General features: G+C 41.5%; 1 protein-coding gene and 1 long non-coding RNA gene across 2 annotated transcripts in view; one reads left to right on the top strand and one right to left on the bottom strand.

Annotated features, from left to right (window-relative positions):
- The window catches only part of LOC308179187 (uncharacterized protein), a 198516-nt gene extending 174016 nt beyond the window's left edge, over positions 1 to 24500 (bottom strand). The window contains exon 1 of the transcript XR_013940210.1: positions 16827 to 24500. The gene's annotated coding sequence lies outside the window, so the exon portion shown is untranslated. The remainder of the gene's footprint in view (positions 1 to 16826) is intronic.
- LOC308179311 lies at positions 14278 to 15472 on the top strand. Its single transcript, XR_013940331.1, has 2 exons — positions 14278 to 14365; positions 14461 to 15472. It is a non-coding gene; the product is annotated as an uncharacterized lncRNA (long non-coding RNA).
- Positions 24501 to 24985: the final 485 nt, after the last annotated feature.

Raw genomic sequence — 24985 nt, 5'->3', positions numbered from 1 at the left:
GAGAAACTAACATTTTGTAGAAGAACAAATCAAAATTGTTCTGTATACAAAAGTTCAAAATACCATTACTGTTTGTGGTTAATGAAGAAAGAGGACCACTTAGGAAACAGACTATGTACTGGCAATAGTCAGAAGTGCTGGCAGTAAATCATAATTTCTTACCACTCTCAGGCCTCCATGCTGTCTTTCCAAGAAGAGTTAAGCAACCAGATCTCATTGCTGAGATTATCTAGGATGAACTCATTCATCCCTGGAGCAGAATTCAAGAGGGTATGAGAGAAAAGGGAGGGTTATGTCTTATTAACAAAGCAGCTTACATCATCTCAGGCCATTTTGCCAAGTGGTAAATTCAACTGTGCAAGGAAGTGATGCAATTACAGACCCATCAGCTTTGGCTCTGAACCTGCAAAGGATATGTGCGCCTCCATCTCTAAGAAGAGCAGTGCCACTGCCCAGCCAACCAAGCCCAGATTAAGCCCATGGATAAAACCTGGGTAGATGTGGCACTCCAACTTTTTACAGAAGAATATTGATGTGGGCACTATCTGTATTGATATATTGGGATATCCTCAGAGGCCGGGAGGAAACACAGTAGGAGTTTTCCTTCCTCTCACACCCCAGAAGCACTTTTCCTTTATTGTTTTTACCCCACAGTCTTCCCAGCAGACACTGAGCCAAATCCAGAGCCCTCCATAAGTGCGTGGGTGAGACAGACCAGAACCAAAGAGGTCCCAAAATGCAAACTGGTCTCAGTGGAAGGAGGAGGCAGAACAGGTGTCTCCCTTTGAAGATCTGGCAGGCTTGCAATGCAAGCCCTTCCTCAGCAGAACACTTCTCATCCACCAGCACAAGGTTAAAGAAGATGGACTACACTACCTACACTAGCATTTAAATTTTAAGTGCACTGATGCAATATATTTCAGAACAAAACCTTTGAAAATGTATCTAAATAGTATAAAAATAAGTAAAGAGTGTCCCAATATGTTATGAAAAAGATGAAGGAGAGATCCCACAAAATATTTATTTCTTGCAATTACAATATAATGATACTTCATGTTCACTACCTAATAAAAAAATGTACAATTTGTTAAATGTCAAGCCTTGGAACACATATTTTGAACTCCTGAGATGTAAGACAATTGTTACTTGCAAAAAAAGACAACTACAACAGGATTTTTATTGACGTAAATCAGCACATCTCTACTCATCTCATCATGGCTGTGCTTCTAAAATAATCTCATAGAAAACTTAATATTAATAAAAGTGAATCTTGGGGAGAGAGCTGCCCCAGGACTGTTTCAACCATGCCATACAATTTCCTAGCTGTGGCCTACACAGTGGGCTTCAAATCCCTCCTCCACCAAAGAGGAACTTGAATTGCAGTGCCCCAAATCCCCACATGAGAGAAAAAGATCTCTTCTCCATGAGGGGAGAAAGGCGAATTTTGCATGGCTTTTACTTACTTTATTCAAAATGTGATCATGTTTGATTATGGTATTAAATAACATGAAATTTAAAGTATCTGCTAGTAAAATAACTCCTATAAATAGGATGCAACAACCTTATTTTCCAGCATATTCATCTTACTGTTTTCATTCAAACCAGGTGTTTCTTCTGTCAATGATTTTTAATCAGAAATAAGTAAAATTGTGGAATTGCTATTGTTACATGAAATAACAATTCCCTAATTTTTTTCAGGATGACTTACACAGAACAAAACAAAATACAGAGAACAGCTGAGCAAGATGGCATGGAAACTACAACTAGATACTTTCACCCAAGGAACTTTTCTACACTTGGAGCTGTTAATCAGAGGCCATTGGAGTGTCTTCCAAAATGCCCTTCATTGGCCTAATTCCCAATGGATGAGTATAGGGTGCACTGTAAGATATGATCAGATGTTTTTAATGTTGATGGAAAGATTTGCCATCACTGGCTGAACCTTTCTCCTGACCACAAGAGAAGTAAGAACGGAATCGATGAGTACACCAAGATAAAGCCATATACCTTCAACTCCACTTGTTAGTTCATAAAAGAAATCCTTGTCTTTCTTTGTGAAAGTAAAATAGTTGTTTCATATGAAAATTGTAAATTATAGTTAGAAAGAGGATTTGGTATCAGACCAATCCTTCCCATAAAACTGGATGGTTGATAGGAAGAAATGCTTCTATTCTTCCTTCTTATCATCTCTGTTGCCATGATGGTTTGCACCAGATCAGTTTAACAAAAGTTTTCCTGTTGAGGATTCTGATCTCCTCTTCCTGGCCATAAGCAGCAGCAAAAATCTTGAATTTTCTTTTACCAAAATATTATCTGTTCTTCTCTTTATTGTTGTTCAGCCTTTTGAATGACCAGGTCCTTCCCTGATATTCTGTAGCTGCTTTCCTCAGAGCAGTTGCCATGGTTGGGGCACCAGGACCATAACAAGAGGACTCTCCCTAAAAGATGGGCAAGAACAGCATGCCCAGTGTAGAGCCCTGAAATGCTGGGTGTGCATTGCTCTGCCAGGCAGGAGTGCAATCCATCTGTGAGAACAAGGAACCTCACCACAGAAACACATGTTGCACTGAAACCTAGAGCCACAAGGCTTAGTAAGTCCAAGGTGAAAATTCTGCTAAGAGACTCTAAGCCTGAAATAGGCTGTAAGACTAAAACTAAAATGTAGCTGATAGTGAGAGCAATAGCTAAGTAGAAATCATATTCAAATTCTAATTCTGAAGCCAACTGAGAAGGATTCAACCTTGTATTACATATATTTCAATATGGGTATCCTAATTAGCAGCACACAATTACTGAGCTTGTCCTCATTTTTTTTTCTTTTTTTTTCAGGAAACTCTCAACATCATCCTGATAAGGGACTGAAAAAAAAAAATTCCTAGCATCAGCCGTTCATTCCTCCTTTTAGTTTTTCTTTTCCAACTATAGCAGCCATTCCTGGGCAGTATTTGCACAGCTTTTATTCACTGTCTGAAAGTGGAGAGGATGCTTTGGGTTTCTGGTTTTGCTCATAATTTCACATTTGCAGAGTTTGTTCAGATCCCTTAAAACCTCTAAACCTATCTTCAAGCCAAAAAGTTACAGCTTCAGAAGGCAAAAGAAATAAATCTCTTTTAAATGCTAATGGAGTGGAACATTTTCTGTTATTTCAAGAAATAATCTAGCCTTTTGGAAAATTTGTAAAGGGTTTGCTTTAATGAAGATATTTTAATTTATGACATGCAATTATAGTTCAGTGGAAACAACACTGTGCTATCACAGTCTTGTTCCTTGTGCTGTGAAAATAGAAACACCATTATGAGAGAGACGGCTGTTTTTAGGAATACACAATGTTTCACTAGCTTTTTTTGAATATGAACAAAGCACCCAGCTCTGTGTAGATATTTGAAAGGTGCAGCTCTCTTTTTACAGTGACACTTCAGTTACTTTTCTTTAAGCATTTTTAAAGGAAAAAAAAAGGTGTCTAGCATGAGTCTGTCAGAAGCCTTGAGGAACTGGAATAAAAACGCATACAGACAGCACAATACTTGGTATTGTACCAGCAGCCACGCGCGTGACGAAAAGCCTACCTAGAGCATTAGACTAGGTCTGGTAGCAGAGAAAAGACACTATGCCCAAATATTGCTCCTCGAACAAAATTATGGATCTGAGAACATAAAAAAAAAAAAAAGCTTCAAAAGAAAAATAAAACAATGCTACCAAAATAGGCCTGATTATGTGGGTCACTAAGTACTGTGTATTTCCCCTGTAGCATTTCATAGTAGTTACTGTTGCCAGGGGAAGCTTGATCCTCTCATTATGTATGTTTGTCTTTCACATCAGAGCTCCTCTCTTTCTTTCCAAGCCCCGGCACTGTAACAGAAATAAAAATAAGGAATGAACCCCCATTATTACCCAAATACCTACAAAGCGGAGGGAGCAACCCCGGCGGGTCGGCGGGTCAGCCCCCTCATCATTGATGCACTTGCTCCAGTGGACCCCTGCCTTTTGTGGTGGGGTCAAAGCCAAGACCTCTGCTGAGTGTCCTCAGTGAAGAATTAACAAGTGTGACAATTTGCGGTCCCTCCCCCCCAGGCCCCTGGTCCTGCCCGTGTGAATGCTGTAAATAGAGACATCTGGATGGAGGCCTTTCACTGCAGTAATTGAAAATGAACATGGATCAAGTTCTGGCCTGTTGTATTCATAAATCTTCAGGCTTAATTACATTAAAGGGAAATCTAGGGCCTGGCTCTATGGAAACGGCAGATCCTATCGGGTGCTCAGATCATGAATCTTTAAGATAAGAGTTTTTCCTTTCTTCGGGACAGTCGGATGAGAAATTTCGATCAGGTCTTTCAAGTACTAGAAAACTGGCAAAGATCTATAACTGCTGCCTGTGTTTTCCTGTCTCTTCATCCATGACTCATGTTCATCAGTGGGCAGCTGGGGGACTCGGGCACTCGAGCAACAGGGATGTTGTTGTACCCAGCATTTATAGGACTGATCCCAGAGCAATGTGTATAGCCTCTGCAGGTAAATTTAGGAGAGGGAAAACATGCAGGTGAGTGTCAGGGTTCTGCAAGCACAGCATCCTTGGTCCCACTTCCCAGAGAAAGCTGGAGCACAATAAGCCAAGCAGGTCGCAGTTCTGGTTGCTCACTTCCATCTTTTTCCAGAAAATCTGGATTTTGATTTCAGTAGAGACTTTCATCACATCTGCCTTTTAAAAATTTAGCTTTTGTTGAAATGACAACCAAACCTATGTTCTGAAAAGTCAATAACCAAACAAAGTGGTGGCAAAAGGGCAAGATTTTGGACTTTGAATGAAACTGTCCAGATGTTAAGAACTGGTTGCTCAGTGAAAACACTGGCATTTTGGGCAGACTTGTCTGTCTCTATAGCTAGCTCTCATCATGGCTACACAATGCAAAGTGAGCTTGTACATGAAGCAGGTTACCCATGCAGCACAAGTTTTGATGAAAACCCTGAATGGAATAAAAATGCACAAGAGCTAAGATATTTTATTTGAAATAAGGGATTTCCTAGACCCTATTCCAGAACAAGTGCCGGTGTAGACAGACTCCTGTGATTAAATCCTGTATAAAATAATTAGATAGCATATAAATTGACTACTGTGTCCACAGCTACTGAACAATGCCCATGAGACACAATATGGCCAAGTAAAACTATTCATTGAGAGATCATTACTGCTAGTAAGAATATGGCACTGCAAATAAGAAGATCCTGTAACTTGGCCTTTATGCTTGTTCTGGATGATGCTGTATGGTGTGTTTTTTTTTTATCATTTCATTTGTGAGCATTTTAAAGTTAAAGAAATATTAAAATCCACTGAGGATATATATATATATTTAATCAGCTCAAAAACAGCAAGAAAGCTCAAAATTTTTAAGTAAAAAGAGAAGATGAAAAATCCACTGTACTTCTCAACTGAAATTTTGCTTCCATGAAATTTCAGTCTGAATGAACTTCTATATCACGACTATAAATTTTCAATTAATAATAGCAGGGGGAGTTCCAGGCAGAAACCCAAATTGGGTCCTCTGTACCCACAGCTCCAGGTTCCCTGTTAACCACAACATTTTCTCCACTCCATTTCTCACAGTGCAGGGAGGCTCTGCACAAATAAGTGGCAGTAGCTTGCATGCAGGTCCTCCAAAACAACAGCCTGTTCTGCCTCCTCAGTTAGGGACATAGTGCAATAAATACAAGCTCCTGAAAAATATCTCTTGAATTGAGAAGGATAGTAACCCACCCTCTTCAACAAATCTTGATTTTGTTCCAGGACTTGTACAAACTGCTGTTGCAGAAAACTATCAATAATGTTTGCTCTGCAGGAGAAGAACAGGGTTACTTTTAGCTTCAAAGAGCCAGCTCTCAAGATACAAGTGTTTTTGATGTCAGCATTTACCGTCGTATTGACAGAAAGGGCTGGGTAATGACGTTAGGATTATTTATATGAAACCCGGAGCCAGTGGCACTGTAAGTTATTGAAAGAGGACAAGCACACAATACAGAAGCCATGTGCCTGAACTAGGAGGGACATGCTTCCCACTGGCAGGGTATGGGGACTTCTGCTACTACTGCTCCAAAAATACATAAGCTCATACATTCATTATCCAGCAAGGCCGAAGGGTGACAATAAGGCCAAATAATTCATCTTAAAGTGAGACTAATCTTCCACTTTGCAAAGCCTTTTTTGTCTGACAGATTTACTTGCATCCCTTTTGTTATTCTTAAAGATTCTGCTCCGGGATTCTAGATTTCACCTTTATCTTAATTGTAGGTTTAATTGCTGAATCATTTAGGCGCAGTAGATTTTATACCAGTCTTTCTGTCATACATTTGAAGGGAACCCTAGATTTTGGGCCCACTTTCTGCTGCCTTTTCTACCAATAAAGAGGGACTACTCCAGCAGTGAGACTAGCCAAGGTGACAGAACCAATTTCTGGAGGCTACAACAACCTACATCGTTAAGAGAATTTGAGATGTGCCAAAGTTGTTTTTAATCATTTTATGTTTCACAGTTCTGAATCTTTCAAACCATGGCAGTGATCTGGGCTAATTCCTATTGCACACCTGTATTGCTTGTCTTCTTACAAACATTATATTGTTCCTACTATTACAATGCCTGTTCTCCTTCCAAGCCAATCTTCCCCTCCTTCCTCTCTCCTGCCAGTACTCCAGCTCATACCCCTGCCATACCCACTTGCACAATGAGCAGGTCAGAATATGGGTCCTGTGCCCACAGCAACTCCTCTGATACGGGCTCAGACAAGACTGAGACAGTGGTACTGAAATACACCGTGGGATACCCTACTTTTGCAAACACTTTCAAAGGAAAGTAAATCATCCGTTTAACATTCCTGTTTTTCCTGGAAAGGAGTATGCAAAAATGCCACATTAGTAAAATAAGTAAATAAATCAATTAAACTGGCATGATGGATTTAGTCCTGCCCATAACTCATCAGTGTCTGTCTGGAGTCTTCCAGAGCTAATAGACTTCTATCAGGGTATTTTATTGGCCTTAAATTATTAAATGTACAATAGAAAGCAGCAACTGAGCTTGTGTACTGAAGCATGCTGTACTCTTCCTTGCATTGGTGCGGATTGTGAGTGCATTAAAGAAGGTAAGTTCATGTCTTTTTGTATTATTATTATTATTGTACTTTGTGGCAATTTGCTCATATAAACCAGGAGACATTCTCCCTGCACTGTTTTGTTTAAAGTCAATGGGGACTGGATGCCTAACTCCTCATGATACCATTGACAGTACCAGTTTGTGTTATCTATTTTTGCAAACACAAAAGAAATGCCTCAAAAATGTAAAATAGAGTGGATTCTCCATAAAAAGCAATGGAAACACTTTATAAAGTCCATGAAAAACAGTCAATTTTACAGCAGACATCCTGTAAAGAAAATCCAATAACAGCAGTAAAATTAGATACAACTTCTGTTTCTTCTGGGATTGTACCTCTCTGCTCTGCACTGGTGTGGCCTCACCTTTACTACTGTGTGCAGTTTGGGGCTCCATGATATAAGAAGGACATAAAACTGTTAGATAGTTTCTAAAGGAGGGCTACGAAGATGTTGAAGGGTCTGGAGGGCAAGATGTATGAGGAGCGGCTGAGGCCCCTTGGTTTGCTCAGCCCAGAGCAGAGCAGGCCAAGGGGAGGCCTCATGGCGGCCTGCAGCTCCCTCACGAGGGGAGCGGAGGGGCAGGCGCTGAGCTCTGCTCTCTGGGGACAGCGACAGGACCCAAGGGAACGGCATGGAGCTGGAACAGGGGAGGGTCAGGCTGGGTGTTAGGGAAAGGCTCTGCACTGAGAGGGTGATCAGGTACCGGGACAGGCTCCCCAGGGCAGTGGTCACAGCACCGACCCTGCTAGAGTTCAAGAAGCATTTCGACAACACTCTCAGACACATGATCTGATTTTTACATAGTCCTGTGTGGAGCCAGAAGTTTGCCCTGATGATCCTTGTGGGTTCCTTCCAACTCAAGATATTCTACGATTCTATGAACTTAAGCCAATGCTTTGTCCAGCCAAAGGCACCAGGGCACTTTCTGCACAGCTATTTTTGGCAGGCACTATAGCATTAGAGACACTAAAATATTTGGGATAAAAATGCTACCCTTTGCGCTGTGGGCCAGCACCAGCCCGTACTAGCAGTTGCACAGAAGTCTTCATAGGGAGCATGAAACTACAGCGTAATTTCATGGGCAGCCTCTACAATGGCCTCTGTGAAAAGTGATGCATATAGCATTAAAGGTTGTTACCAGGGTATTTTGCTTTCCCATGATAACATGCCTACCTCAGCTGGTTACTTCAGTAGCACCTGGGGCCATGTACACCCTGCATGGACCCAGCAGTCACTGCCATTCCTGGGATGCTTGAGCCCACCCCGCAGGAAGGAGACATTAGGAAGAAAGACCTGCAATAGTTGCTCAGAGACAAGGCGGGGGGGTCTCTGCAGCAAGCACCAGAGAATAAAAAACACTAAACACCATTAAACCTGTGCAGAGTTTCCAGTAGCAGGCCAGCGGTGGGAGTTAGGAACTGTCTACAGGCATCCTCGTATTTAACACTGTTTCACCCTTCATATTTCTTGAAGTCTACAGACTTCACGGCTTGGCACACCAGCCATAAACGTAAAGATTTTTTATGTTGCAGTTTTGTTGTGCCTTTACCACTAAGAAAAATGAATATATATATTAAAAGCCCAGAAACCTTGAAAGACAAAGTTTAGGGCAGCAACGACTGCACTGTCTGAGTTTTTATACATATATGTATAAACAGAGCACATATATGTTGCCCAAATAAATTTAAAGTTTCAATAAAACATAATACACCCCAAAATCAGACCCTCTTCCATTGCACGGAGGCCTCACAGTGTCCTTGCATATGCTGAAAAGACCCAGTGACAGCTGGCGAGGTCATTGTAAATGAGGGAAAAAGAGAGTCTTGTGTCCATTACCAAATGGCAACAACTAATCACTGTCACATCATGATGTGGTTCTGAACTGTCCACAGGTTTATTGTGGCCATTAACCTATTCAAATATTCTACTTGAGGAGAAAAAAGTCTGGGGCCCAGTCTGGATCCCTGAGTCTTCTGTAGTCCTTTCAACCACTACAAAGTCACTGTAAAACAGCACCAAATGAGATCACATCTATGCAAAACAAATACACTGAGGCAAGCTAGAGCTTGAGTATATAGCATATTACTGTCTACAGCACTCATGCTTGATCTTTTACCCTGCAAGCAATGCAAGTAGCTTCTGCAGCTTCCGCTGAAAATCAGGCTCTCTGGTATTTACTGGGCAGTAAGGGAAGCTCAGCAGGGAGCTGACTAGCCTCACACACTGCTTCGCCCCATGGCAGCTTGCTCATGCCACCAAGCTTTCAAACTGATGGTACTTTATGGCCACCTTGCTATAGTGCAAATAGCTACTCTGGAGCAAAGAAAGGGTCAAACAAACTGCAGGAAGGAGGGACAGGAATTGCCTCTTTCCTCCTATTTTGGAGTTAATGCTCTTTTTTATGTATTTACATTATCTTAACAATAGGGGATTGATTCCCCCACTGATTTTCTTATGGGCTGTCAGCACTGTTGAGAATGACACATAAGCAGTATCATCACAATATATTTTAAGTGAGATTCATGAATCCAAGCAAACGTTAACTTAGGGATAGATTGTTGGGGGGGGATGTTGCTCGTGTTTGTTTTTTTTTTTTTGCCTGAAGGAAATGAACCGTATGAATGTGAGACAAAACAATATTATATTAGGCATATGCCTACACTGCATGAGGCTGACACTGCGAGAGCACTGCATGCAGCCACTACCATACCTAGAATAAAATCATATCCAGTAACCAAATAGACAGCAGGACATCCCACCAGTGAACATTACACAAATCTTTATATGCAGAAAAGTTCCTGACATTATATAATCAACACTCTTCAGTGGTCAGACACAGTGGGAAGTCCCTGCATCTTTGCAGCTCATGACAGAACCCGGTTTATCCTCAAAGACAACGTAGGAAAGGATGAAGGTTAAGGCACATATCTGTGTCTGTGTTTCAGAGGGCTTAAAATTGCCACAGGCAGGGCACTCTGTGACTTTTAGAGATGACATCAGTTTTGCCTGATTACCCAGCTGTGGATGCACCCCAGCTATCCCTGTGCACCCAGCTTAGGTACTGTGAGAGTGGCAGGAGGGGCAGCCTAGCAGTGTTTTCTTCATCCCCCCCCCCCAGCGCTGAACTGCCACAGTAACACCAACAGTACCTAAGCTACCTAATATGCATCCAGGTGATATATGATCATATGATCTTCACAAGGATCTTCTTCTCTTGGAGAGGAACCAACACTGTCCACCCAAGGAACCTAACCTGATCATCCCAATTTGCCCTTCTAGCATCTCCACTGCTGAAGATGCAGTGTTCCTGACTCGAACATGCTCAATATGTATCTGACCTGTCTAAAATAGTCTTTGTGATGCATCTCCAACTAAAAAATAAGGAAAAAATACTACTTTTGGTGTCTGTCTAGCTAATAATCACTTTAAAAACTCAGTGTCATTTTGTGGTTTTAAGGCATATAATTCTGTAAAGATGTGATCTCAGATGAAATTCCTAGGTGGTGCTCTAGCAAATGGTAAAATAATGATCTTTTGTAATAACCAAAGTAGTTATCTCATGGACAAATTCATCCCTTTGCACTCTTCTTAAACTGATATCATAAAAAAAAAAAAAAAAAAGTATTCAGCATAGGAGAAATTGTCAGAAAAATATCAATGAAAATACAAACAATACTCAGTCAATGAAATAGTTGAAAATAATTTATCAGAGTATGAACCCACACTCTTGTGCATGATGTGTAGTGTACTGGTGACACTTAATGCATCTGCCCCTCTATAGCTGCATTTTATTTAACACTCTGGAAGTACAAATGCTTCCCCACTAGTGGAACCACATAGTTTCCAAAAGCTGTCTTCCATTGAGAGGACAATTGTTTTCTATAGAGATGAGAAACAAATACCCATGACCCACGTCACCTTGCCCCAGCAGGCTTTTGCTGTGGCTTCCTCTGTGCAAATACAACAAAGTCTGGCAGCAGTCAATCCTGCCAGCCCACACTGAGCCACCACAGAGTGCATAGCTATTTACCCTTCCTATTAATCTGTCAGTGTTCTAGTCAAACACGTAAAACAATATGGTGTGTGCATATCTGGACTAGTCATTGCTAAGTTACTGAGGAGCAACATGAATGACTGGAAAACCATGCAACAAACTATAACGCTAGATTTTTAAGGTATGGAATATTGAAGTTTTCAATTGTCAGTGCAAAGGAAGCAGCCATGGTGTTCGTAGCATGGTGACAATAATGTGAAAGCTAAAAAGTAGACCCAGTCTGCTTCTTTCAGTGTACAATAAATGGGTGCTGTTTGTTTTGCTCAGATGCAGATTTAATCCCGGCTCTTTTATAGGCTCCCTGTTCTGTGCAGAACAGGAAACAATTAGAAAACTTGGGATCCTCTTCGTCAGTTTACTCCACACAACCAGACTATTGCCACCATGCGGAAACCAATGACTGCAGTTACCAGGGATGTGGCAGGGCCCTATTTCAAAATTGAAATACTATTTACTTATGAACCCTGTTTGACAAACCTGGCTGAATCCAAAAACCACATAGTGGATAGCTCCGTAGCATCTGCTCAGCCCTCCTTACTCAGATAAATTCAGATCAGTTGTAGCTGTTCTTGCCCAGAAGAGCATCTTTAAGACTGAGTTAGTACATGCTGTCAGACTGATGAATCAAGCACACTGCTTGCCTTTCTCAAAGCAATAATCTTATTTTAAGATGCTACAACACTCTGTCAGAGCTGAAAATTCACACTGCCTGCTATCTCTTTAATTTGTTTCCTTGTCATGAACAAAAGGAAGACCGTGTATATGAGAAAGCAGAAACAGAGGATATAGGTCAAAGGGTATATTCTGAGTGTCAGGAAGACTTTATCTCAAACCAGAATAGTCTTTCTACAGTCAGCAAAATCCCCAGAGCCAATGAGAACTGAAAAAAAAAAAAGAAAAAAAAAAGTATTACTGTAGACATTTTACTACATTAAATGACAAAGTACAATAGCATTATTTAGCCATTTTCAAAAAGCTTGGTTTATTCTTTGCTTTATGCTCAAGAAAGCAAAGTTCTACCTTAGTATTACAGGAAGACTGTTCTGCTTATGTGCATATGCCTGTATATAAATATGAATGTGTGATTGTATGTGTATATATACCAAATCATGCCAAGCAATTGATAATGAACAAAGGCAAATTAAGGATTCACTTCTGCAAACACTTCCATGTGTAGCTTTATATTTCTAACTAGTCCCATTGACTGCAGTAATAGTATTTATACATGAAAGTATACAGATGGATAACCCTGAAAGGTTTTGGTCTCCAGATCTCACATGTGATTGCATTAACCGAACCACACAAAGCAGTGAAAAATTCCCAGATCAGGCTGAAAACTAGTAATTTACAAAGTGATAAACTGCAATAATTAATTATGTTGTAATTGTCCAAGCCAACATCTATTTGAACACAAAGTTCATTGCCTGATTAACTTCGAGTTGACCAAAATAAGCCACAGTATACATCTCTGCGGACTTCTGAAAGATGTATGGTCCAGGGGTGTCCAAAAAAGTGCCTGGAACTGATCAAAAGGCAAAGAATATATCTTAATCTCAGTCCATGCTCAAGCAACAACTAGCAAAGCACATTGAAAGCAGATCCACCCTGCACAATCAATTCTCAAGTACTTTCAGGCAAAATATCACCTTTTCAGTAACTCTCTGCTGGTCCTGCTAAACTTAACTTCGTTATCACAAAGTGCAGGTAAGTGCATCAACATTTCAAAAAGAATCAGAGAACCACAGATTCATTGATAACATCTGTAAGGTGCTAAAGTCTCTAACTGCACATGGCATTGCTATTTCTTTAAATTTGTGAGGAAATGCCATTTATTCACAACCCTGTTATGGGAAGGCCCACACACACTTGGAACAGCAGATGCTCCCCTGACCCAACTGATGCTGCGTGCTAGGATCTAGGAGTGACGGTGTTACCACCAGTGCACACAGTCACAATCAGGTTGTCAGAAAACAATCCCAAGGTTTGTCCAAACCAGTATTTTTGGTTATGCTTTAGCCAAAGACATTAGATTGCCATTTAATTCAGAGTAATTAATGCAGTTGCCAATTTTAAGATAAGCATATCTAACTCAGAATGGGAGAGGAACACATATGTCTACATTTCATTTAAAACTCACAGGAAAGCTTCCCCATATCTTGCTCTCAGAGACTGAGCTGCAACCAGTGTTTCTGAACATCCCCTAGGTCTAAATGATGCACACTTAACTGGGACAATTAGACTTGCTGAAATGGGTGAAAATTCCAGAACTGGAGTAGCAAGCCCTTGCTCAGTGATTGCACTGAAGTTTTAAGTGAGTCAAGGCCCTCTGAGTTCCACTGGAAAAAATATATATATTTTTTGGACTGTAGGTGTAATAGGACAAGCCAGACTGCTGTGAAGTTTAAAGTTTGTTTAATTCCTCATTTACCACAGTCACTTCCAACCTTTTCCTATCTGCAGGGCTCTAGAGATGCACAGAGTCACAGGCCTCAGAATACTAATCTTAAACTACCAAGCATTCACTTTGTGGGCCCCTCAGAAATGATCCACAGACCACAAAAGGAAAAACACCAAAATTGTGCCACTGTTTCAAGTGATCTGAAGGCCTGCTTTCCTTAATCATTTGCACCCCAGTTGAAAAAGTCTTGCTTGAATCCAGAGGCCCCCAAATGACTCAACACTTGATAGTTCCAAGCACTGAGGAAAGTCATAGAGCAGATGGGTGATGGCACTCTGATTTCCTTACCTTCGTGTGCACCAATACTGGTACAAATACCATACATAATTATATTGATAATTTAGAAGAGGTAAGTTGAAGTATGGGAGCTGTTAGGGAGTCTTTATCTCCCTTTCCTTTCCTTTTTCCTTTCCTCTCCTTTTTCCTCTCCTTTCCTTTCCTTTCCTTTCCTTTCCTTTCCTTTCCTTTCCTTTCCTTTCCTTTCCTTTCCTTTCCTTTCCTTTCCTTTCCTTTCCTTTCCTTTCCTTTCCTTTCCTTTCCTTTCCTTTCCTTTCCTTTCCTTTCCTTTCCTTTCCTTTTTTCCTTTTCTTTTCATTATTAACAACAGAGTTAATCAAGACAATAATTACCACTGGAAAAGTTTGGAGCAAGTTTAAGACTGAAGACTGAGAGAGATGGATACAGAAGAAGATGATGGTACAAGGATCTAGAGAACCATAGTAAGTTATATTAATGTTTTCTAAGTGCAAGAAAGTTTGTTTTATACAACATTTTAATTTTAGGAAATAACTTATAACTTTGGCTGTTCTGGGAGGAGGAAGAGGTTTCTTCCTGGGCAGAATTCTCCTGGATGCTAGTGAGCACCTTCACTACAAGTTTTGAAAGAAAACATCTGCCTGTGCTAACATGGAAGCATTATCTACCTCCAGAAGTTCTTGGGCTCTGACTCACAGCAGGAGGAATCCTGGGGTGCAGCGATGTGTACTTCAACCCGAAGCTGATGAAGCCAAGGAGCATTTTCATAGGTTCTCTTAATTAAACTTTGTTACCTTATCCCAACATTAAGGAGGAAAAGGGATGTTATTTAACAATCTAATCACATTTAACTGGTTTCTAGTACCTAGGTATCAAAAAAGTCTAGAGTCGAGGATTAGGCACCCTTGGGGTACGTGGTATAAATAAGCCCACTCCTCCGCCTTCAGCACAGGTCATTGATGTGCAGGGCATTGGGATTTGGTGGCTGTTTCAGAGACACGCTTCAGGAGGAATAATAGAGTCTTAGCTTCTGCCACATCTCCTCAAAACAGCACTGATATCCTGACGGATTACTAGGTTGATCTTTCCATTTCTCTTTTCATTTCATTTCTCTCTCTCCCAAGCTCAGCATCCTCTAAATGCTGGCATTTGTATTCAGTAATATTTCTGAGGCTTTTCTAAACTCCGTAGTCTCAGATGAGTTAAAAAAAAACACACTATTGTGCACAATTGCGACATGCAGTGTAACTTGAAAACAATGTCTTGCCCCTCTATTTATATATATTTTTTGTGTCCCTTTACAGCTCCCTCTTTGCAAACCACAGGTGTTTGCAGGCATAATGCTCCCAATGCTGTAGAAAAGAGTTTATTGTGAAGAGCCTTTTCTTTGCCACTTGTCCTAAACCTGTTCGCAAAGTGCTACATGCGTTCTACCGATCACCATAAAAATCAAGGAACAAGAAGTCCTCTGTAAGCCTGCCCAGCAGCGCCACTATGACATTGGTTGCGACAGCTTTGTGACCCTGCATTGTTTTCCATTCATTCACAAGCCTTTTTCTCTGCTTTCCTTTTTCTTCCAACTCCCTTCAAAAAAAAAAAAAAAAACAAGGAAAAAAAAAAAAGGGTTGGGGCAAAGCCTTTATAGGCATTTTTATCTACTGTAAAAAAAGTGTGTGTGTGCTGGGGTAATAGATTGAAAAAAAAAACACTATGTGACAGCTACTTTACAGAACACTGCATGGAGTTACAGTAGTTATAGTTTCAAAAACCACCTGCAAACAAGTGCAGATACCATAGCAAACTGCCCTTAGGATTTCTTTTTTCTTTTTCCTTACATGCTACTTCATTTTCTTTTCTAAGTTCCCTCTTGCCATTCTAAGCCTGAAGTTGCCAATGAATTTATGTGACAGCTATGAAGCTAGTATTAAAATTGTGAATAGTGGCTAACAGTGTTCATGCCCTCAGTGTTAGCATCCTCACACAGCCGTGAATTACAGGGCTGAGGCTGCTGAATGGGGTGGGAGTGAGGGGGGCATGCAGGCTGATGGCTGGGGTTTTCTCTTATTTATCTGTACACTAGCATCCGGAGTAGGGGGGGGGCAGAGGAAGATGGGGACATGATGGAAACAGTAAAATGAGAACACCAGGGCTCAATCTTATGCATCTGTTGGTAGGAAAGGGAGAGAAATGAGCAAAGAGAGAGACGAGGGGCATTTTCACCTGCTTGCCTGTTAGAGAAGGGAATGTAACCGGGAGGGGATGTAGCAGGGACAGGGAGCAAAAGGCCTCAGCTTTTGCTTTCATTTAAACCCGTGTTTGAGCATACTGAAGAAGTCATGGCCAAAAGAAGGTATAGGAGAGGATGGACATGCAAGGAAACAGAACGTCAGATAGGGGTCCTGAAGCTCTCCCTGCAGGGCAGGTGGGACAAATTTGTCCTTCCCCCAGTCTATTTTCTACATGCACACACACAAGCAAGGTTAAGGGGGCAGGATGAAGAGGAAACGAGGTGCACAATGAGCTGGAGGAGGGCACTGTGCCTTGGTGGGTCAGGCTGGGAGCAGAAGGGGCCTCTTCATCTCCTCATCCCCTGTGCCGAAAGGCGGAGAGGGCAGGATGGGGGCTGCAGGGGACAGGGTTAAAGGGTCTTGGGGTGGGGTTGGCTGCCTCTAGAAAAGGCAAATCATGGGCACCCTTTGATTCCCCCCGCTTGCCAAAGACTTTTCAGCAGGGGAGGCAAAAAGAGGTCCCCTGCCGGAGCTGGAGCTGGGTGGGCAGGCTGAGGCAGGCTGCAACGAGGGCAGGGGAAACGGGGAGGGGAGGGGGGGATGTTATTAGCGGCAAAACCTCAAGACCGAAGTTGAAGCCGAAGAAGAGAAAAGGAGCAATATGATCAATATGGTTTCATTGTTGAGCCCCGCTTACCTCGGCGGGAGACCATCTGCTCCCTGTCAATGCATCACCTGCTTCTCTGGGCTGTTGGCTGGGCAACGTGCGGGCGGGGGGATTACGGGGGCTGGGGGCCCGGCGGGGGCTATCCCCCCCGCTGCTGGGGCAGGGGGAGGCTTGGCCAGACTAGGTGGGAAGCCAGGCACTCCATGGGGCACGGCTACTTCCAGCGGAGGGGCAGAGGAGGGCAGAAAACAGCCAGGGCATTTCTAGAAATCGTGGCGGTTTCAGGAAGGCGCTTCCTGCCCCTGGAAGTCAGCGTTTTGCTGCACGCGCTGAATTTAGAGATGCATGAATGAGCCTGCCACAATAGATGCTCGGGGAAGAAAGGGCAGCAAAGGGGTCCCCGCAAAGCCAGACACGTCACCGCCACAGCCACCAAAGAAAAGCAAGGCACGGTGCTCTCACATCCCACCAGAAAGAAAATTCAGCACGGAGCAATACATTGAGATTGTGCAAGAGTATTGCTAAGTAATGCTAATGCCACCACAAAATCACTGTGCATTTCCATAGGCTGAATGCAAGGCTTCCCGCTATGCAGTGGCATCAGCCCTGATTTGACTTTTGGATGATTTTGAATATATTTAATATTACACACCTGCCCCCCCCATTTTATAAGCAGGTAAATTGCAGCTCCCTGGATCCCAGAGAGAGCAGCACCAAAGTGCTTACCCACTCCATCAGAAACTGTCAGAAGAGACACAAGGTTGCTGGTGTGGGGCACCCCTGGCTCTGCATGAGGACGGGTCTGCCATGGGAGCACCCCAGCACCGAGCACCTCTGCATCTAGTGCAGGAGCAGGCACTGAGGGAAGCTGTGGGCTTGCACTGAAAAATGTGAATTGCCAATACTGTGTCAGAGGCATCAGCTAGGCAGATCTTGTGTGTTAGGCATGAGGTCTAGTTAGACTGTGTTTAGTAATAAAAATACTTCCTTGAATGAAGCAAAAAGTAAATTAGCATAGATACCCATGTAAGAGAAAAGTGCCTGCTTCTCCTGTTCTGTGCAATATAATTTGACTGACTTAAGGGGAGGTTGTATTTCCATACACAGGGTTTTCTATATATATGTGTTTGTGCATGTTTGCACACATACACACTGTCACACACGCCATCCTCTCAAGACACCTTGCAACTGCCTTTTCCCACAGCCCAGCTCCTGAAGCAGGGCCTGCTGCTCTCTTGTGTTACCGCTGTGGTACAGCTATTCCAAATGTTCACAGACACAGTGTTTGGGTATTTGGCTGCAGACACCGTCTGTGAAGCAGATTCCCCCAAAAGCAGGCTGAGGTTCCTCACCCTTTGGAGCAAAGGAGGGCCCATACGGGGTTATGTCTCTAAGTCAACAGCACCAGGATCTTGGGAAAACCTCAGTCTCCTGGCTAATGAACAAAACTCCTTGGCAACTCTTTCTCATTAGCAAGTTTTCAGAGCTTTTTTAACTCCAAATAAAAGATCCACGCAAGGATGAGGGGTGAATATATAGGAGTGCATAAGAGATTGAGTTAAAGTTCCACGCTTACAAAGAGTTTTCCTCTTTGGACATCACTCATCAGGGAGCAGATTCCTCAGACGAAAAGCTATCAGCTACGTTCATTACAAACAACTGTATTTGGGTATTGTTATGCAACGCAAAGCTATAACTAAGTAAGGCCAGGCAACAATTTCCCATTTTAGAAATATCTCTTGCTACACGGAGCCAGTGCAGTCCAGTGGCATGAGCACAGAGAGGCTGAGAGTTTGCGGATGACATGACCTTCAGTGAATCTCATTCTACTACGGTTTCAGTGTCACCATAAGTCAAACAGGGTAGTGCTTAACTCAGCCTTATAAGGCGAAATAAGGCCTACCAACCCAACACTTGTAAAGCTCTAGAGCTATGAGATACTACACACATTGTCATTAGAAAATCTGTGAAAATAACAACTTACTGTAGCTAAAAGTACAGTTACTCTTGTACCTTACAAATAGAGCTGATTGAAGCACCACAGAATATTTTTCCAAACAATTAAATTAAAACATCCAGAACATACAACCCATCAAGAAGGAGAAAGGTGTTTTCTTGTTAGTTTTCAATCACTGTTGAAGTAGTTTTTCATGTAACACCACGCTTGCATCTAGGAAATGTTAATGGAGTTTTCTATTGATATGCTGAACACAACAAGAAGTACATGCTTTTAGGTGTCACAGCTAATAGAGCTCACTGCTTGCATGAATCAATAAGGAGAAAACAGGCTCTGAAGGATAGAAAATTTGTTACCCAGAATATTACTTCTTTATTATTTATCATACAGATCAGAACAATCCATGCAGAAGGAATATGGAATATTTGCATTCTGGGTTTACCTTGCATTTTAAAAAGTATATTTCTAAGCCAACAAAAGGTTAATGCATCAATTATAAGGTAAATGTGGCAGGAATAGCAAGAATCACTTCTAGGAAAACTGAAATCAATAGGTAGATAACTAATACTGAGAAACAAAGATAAAGCACACATCTCATGACGATGTGTAAAGTGCAACTTCTGAAATCTCCTCTAACAGCTTGTTGGCAAAGTGATTTGTATCTCTAGTGCTAGTTTGTTTTCCTCTTTTTTCCAGAAAAAGTATTTCAATGAATTCATCACTTACAATTCAAGATGTAAAGTGTCAGGGTAGAAAGCTAAAGAACTGTCCTGATTTATTCAAAGAAAGTGCTTCTCTTATTTCTTCACTCCCTTGTGCACAGATTCACAAAGGCATTGAGAAGACTACATCCACTAGGACATGAGATGCTGAACACCTTTCCCAGTCTGAACCTTGGAAAGACAAACAACTATACCTACCCTGGACAATGGGAGCAAAGTTAACGTTTCTGTGCACTTAAGAAAATAACACATTTAAATTGATGAATATTGCTACAGGGTATGTTGTTAGCTAGAGTTCCTCAGCCTTTTTTTGCTGCATAGACTGTGTTGATACAGTGCATTTGAATTTATACTAGACTTCTAACTTAGCAAACCATAGCACCTTGTGGAAAAACAGCATGTGTGAAAGGAACACGACATGCATTAGACAACATAAACATTGATTTGTGGACTGATTTCTCAAACTGGAGTGCTTTGTCACAGCAATGAAAGAGAGACCTGCTGAAGTGAGGGGACTATGGAATTTGGAAGTGTTTGGGCCAATCATGAAAAAACAGTGTGCAGGAGGTGAACTGGGAATTATCTTAAAACCTCCTTCCAGTCAGAGGCTGTGTACGAGTACTGAACTTTCTTGCATGAATAAAGTCTGGGATGACCAATGTATTTTGGCTGACATGCACTCTATTTGGGAATTTCTATATAATATTGATTTTCATCTAACCAGCTAGCCCCTGCAAGACCCCCAGAAATCCACCTGCAAAACTGTATCATTATTCCTATCTAAGTAAACCTATCTAAAGAAAATAGCATTAGCCTGACTGACCATGTTTCAATATTTACGTGAATTAACCTTGTGGTGGAGAACTACAGAACCAGGACAATGGCCATAGAAAAATGCCTTTGGAAATCATATTTTCTATGACTGTATCGAAGATCATAGATCTGCTCAGGTCTGCATTATACATTAAAATGTTTAAGGATGGGGAATGGGGTGGGCTGCAGAATGGCTACTGCAGACTCTAGTCTCTTGTATGCCGTGTGGAGAGATTGAACTTCAAAGGGGCAAGTAGGAGGGAACACCTAAATGAAGATCTGCTGGATGATCACACAGAATAAGAGTATATCTTTCCACTTTACCTCGAGTAGTAGCCTAAGGACACTAAACTCCAGTACTAACAGTTAGAAATTATGTATACCCTGGCTGTTGAAAAAAATCCATGACAACAATGTTGACTTGACATTATGGCTCCCAGGCAGCCTTGTGCAGAAGCAAATACACTGAATAAGAGGCATTCTAATGGTGGAAAGTGACTGGTGATGAAGGAAAAACAACTTTTAAGGGATTAGAGAAGGAACTCTGACACTGTGTTTAAATATTTTTGATACAATATGCCACCATCTTTAAGCTGCCCTGTTTAGTATATGTACCTTGTACTCAGGAGTCTTCCTCTTAGCCAGTACTAGCCATGTTTCTGTCACTGGCAGTACCTCCCAGGATCTCTGGGCAAAACTGGAATTGCGTGTAGCTTTTTGCAAGTGACCTGCTCTCACCAGTTTAAAACACATTGAAGAGCTGGTACCACTTTTACCCTAAGAATGACCTGTGTAAATTTATTTGCATTTTTGTCTGCATTTTGAAGTGAGAATTAGATTTGCGGCATCATTTAGTAGCTAGAAAACATTTCTAACATAAAAGTCTAGCAATGTAGTCTGACATCAAAAGGTCATTCAGAACTGCAGTTTCAAAACAGGGAGTAAAAAAAGCAAACCTGCTTCCTTCTGCAGCTGAGATGTTAATGGCAACCAGCAGTCAATGAAATAATGGGAAGAGAGAGGCTTACACTTAGCCAGGAGGTTAATTCTGGAGAAAAGGGAAAATTAGGCTTCTTGGAATGCAAACCTACAGCTCTGTCCCATGCAAATCACACTATTTCCCCTAAGCTTGGAAAACAGGTTTCAAAATACTGCTATAAGCAAGTCCTGCCTCCAGCCAGAGCTAGAAGTTCCTAAGGAGCTCCCAGAGCTCCCTGGTAGGGGACATGCACTCCTAAAGACACGAGGCTGTATGTGTGTGCTGAAATGGCATCTCCTTGATCTGGTGCCCACAGAGCACTACTTTCATTGGATGTGCTTAACATTAAGCACAGCCATTAGTTTTGAAATCCAGAGGGGGAAAGAAAAAAAAAAAAAAAAAAAGATTAAACAATCCAAAGTGCAAGAAGGCTTTTAAATTTTCTTGTCACAACATTGAACAATTTCAACAAACACAAAATTTTTGCACAGGATAACTTTGATTTTGTAGAACCTGACTGTTTGCTCAGGAAACCATTTTGACAAAAAGGTGATGGCTGCTCTCATAGTCAATTTGCCAATTCAGTGTTCCAGCTATCACAGAGTTACAGAATGGAACGTGGAAGACCCCCAGTCCAACCTCCTGCTTGAGCAGGGCCTGCTGGAGCAGGTTGCCCAGGACCGTGTCATTGGGTTTTGAGTATCTCCACAGATGGGGACTCCACAACATCTCTGGGCAGCCCTCATCATAAAAATAAATAAATAAATAAAGTGCTTTCTTGTGTTCAGAAAAAAATATCTCATGTTTCAGTTTGTGCCTGTTGCCTCTTGTCCCAGCACCAGGATCAGCAGGATATCCTGCTGATAGCACCAGCTATCAAACAGGAATTTTCCCATACTTCCTTCCAAAAATGTAGGAAATGTATAACCTTCTCACATTTATCAGGCACTTCACTGTTTAAACTAAATTAGTACTCAGGGCCCCACTTAACCTCAAGTCTTCCTTGGGCGTTATTATCAGACAATCTCTGAAAAGAAAGACAGTTTCTGGTGCGAACAAGTTTATATTGTGACAGCTTAAGCTACTATACCTTAAAAAAGAACAATACTGAAACAATAAAGAGAAACAGATGCAGGTAACATCAGTAAGATTTCCTAGTTGCACAGGCCAGCTGTATGCAGGCTGTCATGCATAGGAATTATTTTAATGACCATTTGCTCTCATCTAGCATTTCAACAAAGAAAAGTGGGGGGAGACCTCAGAAAAAAAAAATCATCGGCAGAGAAAGCATAGCTGGGGACACACAAGTCATTTGACACAATCGGCATCACTGAATAAAATGAAGGAGACATAGGGTGTTTTTTAAAGGAACCTAGATGCAGCAAACAGGATGTTTCAGGGGGCAAAGTGAAAATAAGAAGCAAAATCAGAATACTGAAATATGTGGAAAGTTGCAGAAATGACTCAAAGATGATGGTGATATTCTGTATGCAATGCAAAAGGAAGACCTAGGCAGATACAGAGAGCACAGTAGGCACTCGGGAATCTACAGAGGTTAAATTAAACTGCAGTTGAGGGCCCAGGTGAAAGTGTCAGCAGCATGGATGGAAAGAGCACCCTACCTTCATGAGACATAACAGAGGAGCACCAGATGGATTTAGATATAGCACCACAGCAAAGGATAAATGAAAGACAAATTAAAGGCCGAAGAGAAGTTTTGGCAGCATGTTTTTGTTAAACCACTTGAGTCATGAAGCCTCTACTCTTCCTCACCAGAAGACTTGCACAGGTCTGGGTCTGAGCAGAAGCACTCTGCCCACGACAAAGCAACATGGAGGTCAGAATGTTTCCCATCAGTTTTGGTCGCCTTTTCAACAGAGGAAAAACAAACCTCTCTTGTTTGGGTCATGATAGTTACACAGGTTTGCAGGAAGCCCTTCCTGTTAGGATTCACTGACCTATATATATCACTATTTCTTGTGCTATTTTCATTTTTTTCTGACCCACATTATTAGAAGCCATATTCTGTGCGTGCAATGCAAGGATGCAAATTTTTTCAAGGTCTCAAGAGATTATCAAGGACTAGTAACAGTACTTCCTTCACTCCTCTATTAATTGGACCCTGGAAGAGCAAAGACTTCCAAAAAATCAATTTCAGAATACAATAAGATTTAAATAATTTAAAAAAAAAAAAAGTATACTATGTTGTGGTGACTGGTTGCCAGCTAGGAGAAACTTTCTGGTCTTCTCCTACCCAAGGAACAACCTTCTTCTCCTACCCCTCTGAACAACACATTTCAAGGACATATTTGGCCATTTTCCATCTTCACCTCTTGTCCAAACAATATCCATGAACTGTAGGATGAACTGTAGGCTACACCACTGTTTGCTCTACAGCTGAATGTGTCCACTGTATTCAAAAGCATGTGAAAATCAAACAATATTCAAAAGCCAAAATATGCCAGTGCTGTATGGGCAGCTGTACTGAAACTATAGGTCATAGTAATACATGGGATTATTTTTTTTAAACTCCCAGGCGTCACAGATTTAGCTCTGTGAAACTCAAGCTGGAATGGGTCGTCCTTATTTTCAGAACTGTTTCCATCCTCTCTGTATTATTTCTTAGAAGTTTATTGTTTGTAAGTTCCATACAAATATCCATAAAATCAGTAGTAAATCCACAAAATAAAATTTCATTTTCTCCAAACACCACAACATACAAACATTGTGTCATTCTTCATTTGCACTCAAAAGATTAATCTGTAAGAAATATATGTTAGAAAAAGCACATAATACTGAAGTACTTCTTTTAACAGCTTAATTTCTAAAAAATCAAATCCCTGGAAAGATAACAGCCTGTCCATTTAGAAGGTAACTTGCATTTCCCTGCAATAGACCTGTGTTGTCATCCTCTTGATGATTTTGCTGTGCGGCCTTGGATCCTGTCTAATTAATTTTGGGGGAAAAAATATTACTGGCATGCATGGGACAGTTCAAACTGTACTACGATATGGAAAGGGAGCCTAGAATTTACTCCCCTTTTTGCAAAATTACTTATGGTTGGCAATCAGAAAGCAGAACTCCCTGGACTGCAAGAATAATGCACATTTAATATCTCAGTGCAGCCTCTACTCACGTTCAAGCCACGAGTGTACAAAGATGAGATGACGTGAAGCTCTTGCGAATACAACAATCTGTCCACACAGGTAAATAATATTGGGACTGAATTTAGTGATGAGGAAAAATAACTGTGAAAGACGTTGAGCCGGATAATTAGGTGGTAATGAATTCAGAGCTCCGCTTTGTATTCCACTCCAGCACACCGGAGGCGAGTCCAGGCGGGACACGGAGCTGAGCCTCCGCCGCTCCTGTCATGCATCACTGAGGCCGTACGCAGCATGGCCTCATGTTGATTATTGCTGCTTTCTAAGAGGTTGTCAAAACATGTACACTGCCAGCAGGAGACACACTTTTAATAAAACTGCTAGTCTCCAATGATATTTTTCCGTTATGAAAACAGCATCCTTTCATATAGCACGTGCACGTGAGCAAGAGAGCATGTAAACTTATGCAGCAGCATTCCCAGAAAACAGCATTTTCATCACAAGCAAATTGGGTGTTTACAAAAAGTAATGTTCTCTGTGCTGTCTGGTACATGACAATGAGATGATTTATTACAAACTGACAAATACACTCTATTTGCAATGTCAGTAACGTT

Source organism: Anser brachyrhynchus, assembly GCF_964034855.1.
Source record: "Anser brachyrhynchus genome assembly, chromosome: 1".
In the NCBI taxonomy this organism is placed as follows: Eukaryota; Metazoa; Chordata; class Aves; order Anseriformes; family Anatidae; genus Anser; species Anser brachyrhynchus.
The sequence above is the reverse complement of the archived record's forward strand: the minus strand, read 5'-3'. Positions and strand labels throughout refer to the sequence as shown.